The sequence below is a fragment of the Lynx canadensis genome, chromosome B3, assembly GCF_007474595.2.
Source record: "Lynx canadensis isolate LIC74 chromosome B3, mLynCan4.pri.v2, whole genome shotgun sequence".
NCBI lineage: Eukaryota > Metazoa > Chordata > Mammalia > Carnivora > Felidae > Lynx > Lynx canadensis.
Genome location: NC_044308.2, coordinates 81,140,331 through 81,155,199, shown reverse-complemented (window position 1 = coordinate 81,155,199; position 14,869 = coordinate 81,140,331).

Genomic DNA, 14,869 nt, shown 5'->3' with positions numbered 1-14,869 from the left:
CATTATTGACATAACACAGCCGAGTTTATTTAAAATGAGGCATGATATTACTTGTATGTACATGCATAGAACTTTATCCTAAATTCTATCCAATTTGGAGCATTACTACATACTGCTTTTTACTATTCTAATTATGTCTTCTCTTAGGACTCTGTGGTATTTGAACTATATCATAATGGTAACTTATATCAACTATACAGAGCCTAGTGTCATGCATAGAATAAGGGTTTGGGAGTTACTGACTAGTTAGCTATTATGACAGCAATACATCAGTTACATCAGTGGAAACCAGTGGAGAAGAGGTTGGAGGGCATGGAATATTGTCAGAACTCTACTAATAATGAGCTATATAATCTTGGACAAATCATATAACTTTATATTCCTTCATTATACAACATGAAGAGATTAAACTAACAATCTGTAGATTTATTTTCCAAGCTCATACTGAAGAGAACAAAGTTGCGTAACTTCACTTTTCCTAAAATAATTTTGAGAAAAATCAAGGCAAAATAGTTTAGAGATGCTGCAGACCAGAAAAAGCACAAAGTTTATTGCCTTCCCTAAATAGGACATAAATCAAAGAGTTATATAGGGGTTTTTCACATTTAGAATCACTAGTTCATCTTGGAAATGGTTTCTACTCTGTTTCTTGGGACCTAGATTTTTTACTTTTCATGCTCCAGAGAGTCTGCAACTTTAACCCCAGATTCTGCCAAAGAAATTACTGTCCAATGATCCTTTTGAGTAAACAATACAAAATGAAAGAAACAGATTATTATAGGCTCTATTCTGGCCTATATCAAAGAAGACCAATCAGACCCTATTTTCCTTCTTGACAAATTATTAAAATGTATCAACCTATATAAATATCCATTTTCAAAATACCAAAATATCAAACGTTTCTTTCATCATATGTAAGTCATCAAAGTCCCAGTCATAATCCCAACAATTAACAAGCTGACTCTGAAATGTATATGGAAATTCAAAGGACTAAAATGCTCAAAACAATCTTGAAAAAGAATAAAATCAGAGGACTCACACTCCTGACTTTAAGACTTATAATAAAACTATAGTAATCAAGACAGTGTTGTAATGGCCTGAGGCTCCACAAATAGATTAATGCAAGAGAATAGAGAGGACAGAAATGATCCATACTTACACAGTTGTTTTCTTCTTCAAAAAGGTGCAAAACCATCCAGTCAGGAAAAGAAAGTCTTTTGAACAGTGTTATTCAAATAACCCTGATTCTCACTCTACACCATCAAGATGGATCATAAACCCACTGACTTAGAAATAATCAAAAGTTTCTTAGATGGGTCAGTGAATACAGTAGCCATTAAAGAAAAAATTGAGGGGCACCTGGGTGGTTCAGTTAAGCATATGACTCTTGATTTATCATGGTTCATGAGATCAAGCCCCGCATTGGTCTCTGCACTGACAGCTCGCAGCCTACTTGGGATTCTCTCTGTCCCTCTGTCTTTGGCCCTCCCCTGCTCATGCTCTCTCTCAAAATAATAGATAAATAAACTTTTTTTTTTTTTTTTTTTTTTTTTTTTTTTTTTTTTTTTTTTAAGGATAAGAGGGGCTCAGTCAGTTAAGTGTCAGACTTCGGCTCAGGTCATGATCTCGCGGTCTGTGAGTTTGAGCCCCATGTCAGGCTCTGTGCTGACATTTCAGAGTTTGGAGCCCTCTTTGGATTCTGTGTTTCCCCCTCTCTCTTTCTCTCTCTGCCCATTCATACTCTGTCTCTCTCTCTCCCCCCAAAATAAATAAACATTAAAAAAATTTTTTTAGTGATGAGAATAGAAGAATTTTCACAATTTACTTTAAAAAAAAAAAAAGCAAAGGCCATAATGTAAAGAAAGACAATGACTGAATAAAGTACATTTCTTCAAGAGTTTATTTTTTTCCCTCAAATTTTTACTGAATTGTTTGAAAATGAAATATTGGGACCTATAGCAATGTTTACAAACCAAAATTGATTTATAAGATATCCTACTGCTTTTCAAAATTAATAATGGGTAGTAGTAATACTACATTATGTTTGTTTAAACCAACTGGGAAAAAATTACAAGACATTTTGAAAATAATTATATATAAATTAAATAAATTTACCTGTTCCTGGATATTTAGAAATTACACCTTTAGCCAACACTGTGCCTAGAAGCTTTGAAACTGAAATCCACACATCATAATTGGAATCTTCAAAGGACTTGAAACATAGTGTGACCACACTATCCAGGTCTGTATTCCACATAAAGATGGCCTCTTTCTGAAGTTCAAGGAGACACTATTTAATTGGAAAAACACGTTAATTAAAGACAAAATGTAATTGTCAGGTTCAGATCTATATAAGTTGTAGAAACCATCAAGATCTAACAAAAGTAATATACAAATTCTAAATATCTAAACAATGATTGGGGCGCTTGGGTGGTTCAGTCCGTTAGAAGTCCGACATCGGCTCAGATCATGATCTCGCAGTTTGTGAGTTCGAGCCCCACGTCGGGCTCTGTGCTGACAGCTCGGAGCCTGGAGCCTGCTTCAGATTCTGTGTCTCCCTCTCTCTCTGCCCCTTCCCTGCTCATGCTCTGTCTCTCTTTCTCTCTCAAAACTAAATAAACATTTTTTTAAAAAGTACCTAAACCGATAACAGGGACAAAAAAATGAATATTTATTAAAAGTCATAAAAATTATACTATATAAAACAATGTGGGGGCTCAGTCAGTTAAGCATCTGACTCTTGATTTCAGCTCAGGACATAATCTCATGGTTTGTGGGTTCAAGCCCCACGTAGGGCTCTGTGCTGATAGCTCAGAGGCTGAAGCCTATTTCAAGTTTTGTGCCTCCCTCTCTCTCTGCCCCTCCCCTGCTCTCTGTCTCTATCTCTCTCTCTCTCAAAAATAAATAAACATTTTAAAAAAATGTTTTAATTACTTTAATTTAATAAACATTTTAAAAATTTTAAATATACTTCCTCATTTAAAATGTGGCTAGTGCACATTTTACAATAAACATATAGGATTATGCAGAAAATTCCACTGGACAGCACTAACTATGAAGTACTGAATATAAAGAAATACCACAACTCACAATAAATAATCCAATAAAAAATACACAAAAGGTTTTTTAAAAAAAAGTTTTGAAAAGGTGTTTCAGGGCGCCTGGGTGTTTCAGTCAGTTAAGCGTTCGACTCTTCATTTGTCTTAGGTCGTGATCTCATGGTTTGTGAGTTCAAGCCCTGCATTGGGCCCTGCGCTGACAGGGCAGAACATTCTTGGGATTCTCCCTCTCTCCCCTTCTGTCTCTGCCCCTCCCCTGTTCATTTGCATGTGCAGGTGTGGTCTCTCACTCTCTCTCTCTCTCTCTCTCAAAATAAATAAACTTCCAAAAAAAAAAAAGGATGTTTCATAGAAGTACAATAAGCCAATAAGTACATGAGCAAAGTGCTGAACATCATTAATCAATAGGAAAGTGTGAATTAAAATCACAATGATATATCTGTCAGTACATATCCACTAGAATGTCTAGAATTTAAAGGAATGACAAAACCAAACACTGACAAGGCTGTGCGGTGACTGGAACTTCCTTATGTTACTGGTAGAGATTTTAAATAGTATAACCACTTTGAAAAAATTGTCTGGCATTATAAAACTTAAATATATACCTACCACACGGCTAGCAATTCTACTCCTGGGCATTTACCCAAGAGAAAGGAAAACATGTCCCACAAAGACTAGAATGCAAGTGTTCACAACAGCTTTATTCATAATAGCCTCAAATTGGAAATAGAAGAATAAAATTAAAATTTTGTGTATTTATAAATAAAAGTCAAAGAAAAGGAACAAATGTGCAACAACATAAATAAATCTCAGAAACATTATGCTAGTGAAAGAAACGTAAAACGGATGATATTATTTATATGAAATTCTAGAACAGACAAAACGAATCCATGGTGGAGAAAAAAATTAGACCAGTCATGGTCTCTGGAGGAGGTAAGGGCAGGGATTATTTGGAAAGGGGCATGAGGGAACTTTCTGGAGTGATGATCATATTCCACATGGTCATGGTGATTTGCATTTATCCATGCATATGTGTCAAAACTCAGCAAATATACACATAAGATTTACATCATTTAGTTATTGATACACACACACTGAAGTATTTAGGGAGAAGTATACTGATGTCTGCAGTTTACTTTAAAATGCATCAAGAACGATGGATTGAAAAAAGGATGAATAGATAGATATGTGGTAGAGCAAGTAGAGGTTAACAGTAAAATCTAGGTAGTATGAATAGACTGCACTATAAAATTATTTCACTTTAAAATTCTTTCAACTTTGTTATATGTTTGAATTTTTCCTAAGAAAATGTTGGTGAGAAAAAAGATACCCAGGCCTTCCAGAGATAGAATTCCAGTACTACACTTCCAAAATATAAATTGAGACAAAAAATCATGAAGTCAAAATCAGGTTTTCTCCAGCTCTTTTCCATAGCTTCATCCTACAGTTCCCTGAGCTTCACTTCTCTATCTCATATGAGATAATTCCACCCCTCAGGGATTCTGAGTGTTATCAAAAAGGAAACACTTGGCACCCTTACAACTGCAATTTTTACCTAAAGCTCTGCTTTTATCTCCTGTGCAAGAGAAAGACCAGGCTCTGATTTAGAGTTTCCAGATCTTTGTAATCTCATACAAATCAAAATGGGAATGAGCACTGGCTAGTAATATTATTTCCAAAAATAAAGTTAAAATATGGACTCTGGAGAAAAGAAAATGGTTTAAAAGTATGTAGGTAACACCATTCCCCAATAAAAAGGAACCAGTAATCCTTGGAGAAATGGCCGATGCTAAGACTGATGCAGGAAATATACAAGATGAGCTTGGAGCATATTGTCGTGCCAGATTGTAAGGAAGTGCTTCTTAAAGAAAACAAAACAAAACAAAACACACCAAAAATAACATAGTAATGGGGGTATGTCAAAGGGATACAGGATCCATCTGAAAGAGCTCCCAATGGCCAGAGCTGAAAAAACTTGAGCACTAAAATAAATAAAGTACTGTTAGATTATAATTGAAAGTATAAAATATGTATAAAGTCAGACTGATGTAAATCATGAATAAATAAATAAATGTGGGGAAAGAGATGAATCTCCCTTGTCAAAGAATTCCAAATAATTTAATGTAGATACTTCCCTCTCAAAGAGGTTGAGCATAACTCCCCATACCTTAAGTGTACATAGTGACTTTCTTCCACAGGGTACACTATGAAAAGCGTAGAGAGAAGATTTACAGTAAAGAAACCTGACAAACACTACCCCAGCCAGGTGATGAAAGGAAAAATAAATGTAATAAGTCACGTTGATAATATATAACTATTGTGAAGTAAAAAAATTGAATGGCTTTCATCTTTGGTACCTGAGAGGGAAACTCTTAAATCCTTGCGATTTCCCAAGTACTAGTATCTTTTTCATCTTTAAACCCTTGGGACCACACCTGAGTTTATGCTCAGGACTTAAGACAGAAGTATTTAGGGAGAGACCAGAGAGAGACCAACCATGTGATTAGAGAGTTGGAGCTTTGGACCAGGTGTTATCAGCCCAGCCCAATCTCCTCCATGGAGGGGAGGTGTACTGGAGATTGAGTTCAATCACATAGCTAATGAGTCAATCAACTGTGCCTAAGTAAGGAAACCCCAGTATAAAGTCTGAACACCAAAGCCCAGGCAGGCTTCCTGATTGGTGAACACATGCTGTGCCAGGAGAATGACACGCCCTGATTCCATGGGGAAAGGGTATAAAAGCTCTGTGTTTTGTGTCCTTTATAATAAAGCTGTAATTGTAAGTATAGCTCTTTCCTGAATTATGTGAGCCATTCTTGCTTGGAATTGTGCCCTTAATCTGGAGTCTATGCTAACTCCAGGTAGTTAGCATCAGAACTGTATTGCAATAAATGTAGTACTCTTGATATGATGTGATAAAAATGGCACTCTTTCCATGGTCTTCCTACCAAGAAAGATAATCTAATGGTGAAAAGAACTTCACAGAAATTCCAGTTGAGGGACATTCTATAAAATAGCTAATTAGTACTCCTTAAAATTGTCAAGGTCATCAAAAACAAGGAAAGTATGAGAAACTGTCACAGCCAAGAGGAGGCTCAGAAGACATAATGATTAAATGTAATGTGGTATCCTGTATAGGATCCTGGAACAGAAAAAGGATATTAGGTAAAAATTTAGGAATCCTGCCTAAAGTATGGATTTTAAAAATAATATATCAATATTGGTTATTTATGAAAAATAATGCACAAAGGTGAGATATTTGTAATAAGGAAAAGTGGGGGTAAAGAATATGAAAATACTCTGCACAACTTTCCTATAAATCTAAAACTATTCTAAAATTTAAAATTTATTTTAGGGGCACCTGAATGGCTCAGTTAGCTGAGCATCTGACTTCGTCTCAGGTCATGATCTCACTATTGTGGGTTGAAGCCCTGCAGTTGGGCTGTGCACTGACAGCACAGAGCCTGCTTCAGATTCTCTGTCTCCCTCTCTCTCTGCCCTTCCCCTGCTCACTCATTCTCTCTCTCTCCCTCTCTCTCTCTCAAAAATAAATAAATAAACTTTAAAAATAATAATGGTAATAAAATTTATTTTTAAAAAATAATGTAGAAGAAAAATCAAAGTGGATATCTTTTGGCCTGGAATACAATAATACATTAAATCATCAGTTAGTGAGGTCCTATTGATTGACAAAGTTTACTTGCTACCACAGACTCTTAAGTCAATTCAGCAAATTTTAAATGTAATACTTATTGAGTTCTCCTTCCAATTAAAACAACCTAGGGGCACTTGGGTGGCTCAGTTGGTTAAGGATCTGACTCTTGGTTTCCATTCAGGTCATGACTTCACCATTCATGAGATTGAGCCCCATTACTGGGCTCTGCACAGACAGTGCAGAGTCTGTTTGGGATTCTCTCTTTCCCTCTCTCTCTCTACCCCTTCTCTCTCTCTCTCTCTCTCTCTCTCTCTCTCTCTCTCTCTCTCTCTCAAAAATAAACTTAAAAAAAAACTAATTGAACACACTTATTTATCTGCTCCCACAAAAAAAAGGGGGAAGTAAATATAAAGTTGTAAACCCACAAGAACAAAGAAAATGGGAGAGAAGATAACAAGTTATGTCAACATCTTCTTAGAAGATGGGAAGCAGAATGAACAGTAGCAACTGACCCAAGAAAGCAGAGCATCTGCTCACAAGCACTAGTAGAGAAGCTCATTTGGCTGGCAAAAGCCAAAGGGAGCTCAGGGCTTTGTGGCACCAGGTATCTCAAAAGGCAAGAGTTATGTATGGTGCTAAATATATTAGGATTCATTGAAAGCTTATACAGCAAGCTGAAGATCCCTAGGTTAACTTACTCACAACTCAGGCAATTAGGCCATCACTCTTTATCCTCCCCCACCCCCTTGCAGGATACCAGAACTATTCGTTCAGCAGAAAAATCAAAACTAGAGAGTTAGAAAAAACAGACACAGTGAAGTGGGCCTAGGACTGGAAACAGCAGTGACGCTCCAGAGCTAGTTTGTATCAGCTCACTAGAACTGATTGCTAAATATTCAGGAATTTTGCAAGCCAATTGTTAAACACAGTCATTTTTAACATTAAGTTATATAAGCTGACAAAAAACTAAATTGTATCAGGTGGACATAATAGCTACTCAAAGCTCATAACTTCCTAATTATTTTTTACTATATTTTACTAAAATTTATTCTCTCAAAGTTATTTACATCTATTATATCTGTACAGTAGAAATACTATATAATGCTGAGCTACTGTGCATATCTTCCCAAGTCTTAGTGATATCATGTTAGTAGCTTGAAATTAGATGTAGTAAGAACATTTATACTTCAAACATTGGCAAGTGCTACAAATCACGGCTTTCTTTTTTTTTCTTTCTTTCTTTTTTCTTTCAGAGAGCTGGTTGCTAATATTTAGCAGCACATCACTGAGAAGGATTAAGTGAAAGTCTAGGTAGTGAATTGTGGGGCCCACCATCACTTTCACTAGCACCAATACCAGCATCACCACCACCTCCCCTCCTACAATGATTGCCAGTATGCGTACCTTTTTGATGATTCTTCTTTGAAGAAATTAAAATCCTAAAAGAAAATATTTACAAATACTTCTATTTTAGGATATCTTAAAAAAAAAAAAAAACATATTTGGTGCCCAGTCACCCTACAAAGAAGTCCACTCACATGCATAAAACTTCCAATCACCTTTTTAGGACCTTTTGCAAATATAAAAAGGCAACCTAATATTACCCTATAATTGAGGAAAGCCTCCAACCTAAAAGACAACAAACAGAAAACAGTAACTCAGAAGAAATAGAGACAATGCAGCTAGCAGAAGAAAACTTTTCAAAACAATAATTAACAAACTCAGATTTACAAGAGAATGCTACATCCATGAAAACAAACAAGATATATTTCTTTTATCAGAGAAGTCGTGGAAATTAAAAAACTGATAGCTGACGTTCACAATTCAGTAGAGTGGTTGAAAGCTAAAATTGAGGAAATTTCCTGGAAAATTAGAACACTGAAAAAAAGGATGGGGAAAAAAGAGAGGGGAGATAAAAGGGTAAAAAAATTAATCCAGGAGCTCCAACTAATAGGAGTTCCAGAATGAGAATAGAGAAATTGAAGGGGGAAAACTTATCAATGACGTATGCGTTAGTTAGAAGTCATTTGGGAACAACTGGGTAGCTCACTCAGCTAAGTCTTTGACTCTTGATTGTGGCTCAGGTCATGATCTCATGGTTCGTGAGACTGAACCCCATATCGGGCTCTGCATTGACAGTGTGGATTTTCTCTCTCCTCTCTCACTCTGCCCCTCCCCTACTAATATCCTCTCTCTCTCTCTCTCTCTCTCTCTCTCTCTCTCAAAATAAATAAATAAACAGGAAAAAATTTTAAATTGAAAAGAAAATTAAAAATTCAAATTAAAAAGAAGTCAGCTAACAAAATAACCAAACAAAAAGTGGCTAAGGTGGGGTGCCTGGGTGGTTCAGTTGACTAAGCATCTGACTCTTGATCTTAGCTCAGGTCTTGATCTCAGGGTTGTGAGTTCAAGACCTGCATGGACTCTATGTTGGGTGTGAAGCCTACTTAAAAGAGAAAAAAAAAGTGGCTAAAAAATAAAAGTTTTTATCTCATATAACAACAAGTCTGGAGAGAGGCTGTTCTAGGTTTGGTATTTTGACTCAATCAAGTCTTCCATATCTCAGTATTTTGGCATTTGGTCCTTAGGTTTGTTTCCTCTCAGTACAAAAGATGGCTGTCACAATTTTAAAATGACAACATGCCCTTTCATAATCACATCCAAAGCAGGAAAACAGAGACAATACAATGACCTCTTCCCATGCATCTGATTCGTATCAGAAAATAAAACTATTTACTGAAGCTCTCACTCCCTCCAGCAGATTTATTTTATTTCCTTGACCAGAAAAGCATTACATGGCCACCATTAGTTACAAGGTAAAATGGAAAAACAAGTATGTATCTGACAAATAAGAATGGGATTACCATGACTGGCTTTAGCTATTATGGGCACATTGTTGCCTAAATAAAATCAGAACTCTGTTAGCAAGGAATGTGGGGAGAATGTTTATTGACCAGTCAGCTAAGAATGTCTTCTATAATAATGCAAGAAAAATGTTAAGACTGAAGGACACATATCTTCAGACTGAAAGAGTATACCACAGTCAAAACATCAAAAGACCAAAACAAAGACACATCTCCTAAACACTTCTTAAAGTCACATTCAAAAGTTAGGAAATTACAATGACACTACTTCTCAACAGAAACACAAGAAATTAAAAGATAATAAAGCAATGCCTTCTAAATTATGAGAGAAAAGCCATTTTTAACCAAGAATTTTATACCCAATCAAATTATCAAAGACTTCTTTAGATATTCAAAGCCTCTTAAAGTTTACCTCCTATGTATCATTTCTCGGGAAGCTACTAGAGGTACATGCTTCAGGAAAGCAAAAGAGTAAACCAGGAAAGAGAAATTCATAGGATTTTGGAGATACTGATAGCAGGTCCAGACAATTCCTAAACATGATTGAACAGAAAGATGGTAAGGCCCAGGAGGAAAGTTTCTATGAATAGATAGAATTTATAGAATGTCTGATTCAATGTCTTCCCAGGAGGTATTAGCAAAAATGACATAGAAAATGAGATAATGAGACAATAACCAACTTGTAGAAAAATAAAAGGCTATTCCAGGAAGAAAATATACTTAGAGAATACTAATGTTTGTAATGTCATAATTTCATAAACAGTAAGTTCTGACTTAATCAAAAATTTTAATTTAACTAAATTGGGAGGATGGAAGGAGTGTATACCTGTCAGTCAGATCCTAACAGGAAGAAAATCAAATTGGGATAAGTCAGAAGAATATCTTTACAAAGGAATTATTCAGAAAGGTATGGGAAGAATGTAAAGAATTCACAGGGTTAGACTCCCTAGTCCCAAAAGAGGAAGGGAGGGAACAGTTACTAAAACCCAAAGGAAGAACGTTGTGAGGAGAGACCACTTGGAAAAGAACAATGACCTTTGTTTGAGAGACACTGGGAGCGAGTTGGGTAATAAATACTCTTGCCTTTTTCTTTTCCCTTCTTCAGACCTCCTGTTTCCCATTAACCAAACTCAACAGAAAGCCATAGAGTATGGCAGCCATACATGTGGTTCACACAGGTGAGACTCCTGGGAGAGAGGTGAACGGTGGAACTAGAGGGACAGACAAGAGACACCTGGCACAGAGGTGAAGTTTGATAGTGTAGAAGAGCTAAACCCTCATCTATCACAATAAGTCAATTTTTAAAACTTATGACTCAAAAGATTGTAGTATATGGATATTATTTACCTTTACAAAAGCAAATAACACAAGAAACAGCTGGTAGTGAATATTCCTGAAGTAGGTAATGGCATGAGAAAAGTACAGAGGTAGGAAAGTTCAAAGAGTATTCAAAGAACAAGTAGCCCAGTTTGTACCATAAAGAATCTGTAAAGGAAAAGTAGGAGATAAAACTGAAGCGACAGATTGGGGTCATATTGTGGCAGTTTCAAATGCCAGAATGAGGATTCTGTGTTTAAACAGTGTCAAGTCTCAAGTAAGGGAGTGTCATAATGAGAGCTGAGCTCCAAGTAAGATTGATCTGGCAGTGATATTTAAGATCAATTAGGGTAACAAAAACCTAGAGAACATGAGACTTAATAAATTTCTATTTCATAGTCCCAGTTACAGTTTTCAAGCATCTAACTTATACTAATGTTGACAAGGAGAATGGAAAATATGACATTAAGCTAAAATAGATTTGTAAACAACATTGAAAGGACTTGTTCACTAAATAGATATAGGAGGGGCACCTGGGTGGCTCAGTCGGTTAAGCATCTGACTTCAGCTCAGGTCATGATCTTAGGGCTTGTGGGTTCAAGCCCCTCATCAGGCTCTGTGACGACAGCTCAGAGCCTGAAGCCTGCTTCAGATTCTGTGTCTCCCTCTCTCTCTGACCCTCCCCCCACTTGTGCTCTCTCTCTCTCAAAAATAAATAAACATTAAATAAATAAATAGATATAGGAGGAGAATAGGGAAGAGTCAAGAATGACTATAAGGATTTGAGTCTGAATAAACTAGAAAACTATAGTGCTATGAACACTAGTAAGGGCATTAGTCCAGGAAAGGAGCAAGTCTGGTATAAAGATTCACTCAACAAATATCCACTTAATACTCACCTCACACCTAACCCTTTTGTAGGTAGTGGGAATACAACAGTTAACAAAACATACAAAAATTTCTGCCTTCATAGAGTTTATATTCTGGTGGAGGAAGAGGACAATAGACAAAACAAATAAGTGCTATGAAGGCTAGATGTCCTATGAAGAAATCCAAAGCAGGAATGTGGGACTAAGAGTTTGAGATGATTAATTTGCATTTAGAAATTAGCCTGAGATGGACCTGAGATATCCAGATGGAGGTGTCCAGATGACTGGAACTCAAGATAAGTTAGAGCTAGTGGTACAAAATAGAGATTTCAGAGTCAGAAACAAGAGAGCCAGACATGTTGTCTAAGGGGTCAGCTTACTGTTCACAGGGTGCTATGTACTTGAGGTAGCCACTAAAATTGCCCAGTATGACCTCCAGTTTTTCAAGTCAAAGTAACTCTATTTTGTCAGTGTATCTAGAAATGATTGGGTTTGAGACAACTAACTCATGCTAAAACTACATGCTGATGTAAAGTCAGAATTTTAATCTTAAAATTAAAAATAATAAACTACCAATTTAGTGGGAGAGCTCACCTTATTTAGTTAATACCTGTAGAAAAGTCTATGTAGTTAGGTAGAATATCTGACTCCTTCTTGCTTATCACAGAACCAGAGCTAGGAGAATGAACTGAACAATGTCAATGGTTGTGATTGCTTCATGCATTCCTTAAGCTACAAAGAATTTTGCCAAGGGACAGTAATGCTTCTTCCAGGTCAACTGTCTTCCCAGACAGAGGAAAAAACATGATATCAAAGTTTTACCCATTGATTCCTTTTCTTCTAGGCCCCTTACAGACCCTTCCTTGCATTCCTTTTTACTTACAACAATGTATAGTTCTTTTGGAACTGACCTATAGTTAAATAGTATTGTTATGACTTATGGAATTTTAAGGTTTGATGAAAATTAAGATACCAATAGCTTCATCTCTAAAGTATCTGCAGCCATCTAGGAACTTTTCCAGGGCTCATGACTGGATGCTATATGTCATATCCTGAGAGAACTCAAAAAACCACTCAGAACAAACATCTTCATCCACAATGAAGTTCTTCTCACCCACCCCCCTACTCATTTTGGCACAAAACTTAGTGTGGTATAAGAGAAGCAGAACTGAGAAGTAGCTGAAAATGTGTTGATGTTGAAGATGTGCCAGTCTTTACTTTTTTTTAGCACTTAATATGGGACAAGGCACTTTGCTAAATGCTAGGGATACAACAGGCAGTTCCTCATGGGGTTTGCAGTTTATTGAGGTAGGAAGTATAAGCCATTGTCAAAGTTAATTCCTGTGAATCTGTCTTAGATATTACATCACATCCTTGACCTCTATAATCCCAGGACTCATCATGAAAATGATAGTTTTCTAAGATTTTGCAAGCCAGGTTCTATCTTTCTTGCTACCCCATGGTAGCCCATGGACATGAGCCCATGGATCCTGAGGGGGTATGGGTAGCCTAATCATGATAACATCTACTGACTACAGGGAATATATGCAGAAAGAAATCAAGTGAATTCATAAGCATGTATAGGCAAGAAAAGAGAGCTAAGAACACAATAATGAAATATGTCTACACATTGGGGACAAACAAGAAGAAATGGGGCCAGCAAAGGAAACAGGAATGGTTTGGGAAGTAGAAAAAACAGTTTGATACTTGCCACAGATATGCCAGCAGATATGCCACAGAAAGCAAAGAAGAATGCAGGGAAGGACCAGCAGTAGACACTAGTGAGTTATTGGATCTGGACATAAGAAGTCACTGGTCATCTCTGAGAGGGTGATTTCACCCCCTGAGTGCTAGGGTTTGAAGCCAGAAGACAGGATAACAATGACTGACTATATGGTACAGACAGAGCAACAAAATCAATACTTTCTTTGTTTTCAAACAGGAGAAATGAAATAAGCACTCAGATACAATAATGTACACTTCTTAAAATGAGTAAATATATGAAAAAGTAGGGAAAAGAGTATTTTAAGTATTTTTTGTTTTCAAGTCAGATGCCAAATTCTAGAACTTAGATGGATTTCTCCTTTAATTAAAATGCAGTGTAGTAATTATCTTGCTAGGAAAATCATAATGTATGTCCACATTTTGCATGAAATCCTGCTACTGATTACACAACAATTCTACAAAATAAGAAAGTATAATTCTTAATTTTATACAGATGAATAAATATTTCCTTTGAATGTACAAAAGAGAACGTGTCAAGATTCAAATCTTTAGTCAGGATTCTAACAGTCTTTATAAGCTAAAATGCCATTGATTTCTGTGTAAAATGAGACTGTCTTTTCTATAAATGTATTATTCTCTGTCTCCAAATCAATTAAAGATACCTTGCTATATTCACAGGAGACTCCCTAACAAATCAATGCTAATTCCAAAAAATGTTTTAGAATTTTAAAATTTCATTCACTAATTTTAGTCACTAGATTGATTCATATTGAACAGGACTGGCATTCAAAAAAGAGTACATTGCATAAAATTATTACTATATATACCTATTATTAACTATGAGTGAAAAAAGACCTTATATAAAAGTGATTTCACAATTAATAATAGTACTGTGATTACAGTCAGTTCCCAATATCCATGAGGAAATATAACTTGGTTTGTTTTCCTACAACTTAACTGAATTTCTATTTCAAACCCTAGTTCTGCCTACATGGATCATGCCATAGTCAGGCTTTGTTCTTGGACACCTCAAATAATCATGGGTATTACTCTCTCCGTAGAGCTTTGTCCAAAAGGAAGGGCAAAAGACCTTCAATATCAGATCCACCAACATCTATTTTTCCATTGCTTCCTTGCTATCTCTCCTCTTTCAAGGCACCCCTGATAAAGGTATCCACAGTTAATCCACAGGGCATTAACTGTATATAAAACCCACAGTTAACATCATATTTAATAGTGAAAGGCAGAATGCTTTTTCCCTAAGATCAGGAGCAAGACAAAGATGTACACTTTAGCCACTTATATTCAACACTGTCCTGGAATTTCTAGCCAAGGCAAGTAGCCAAGAAAATGAAATAAAAATCATCCAGATTAGAAAGG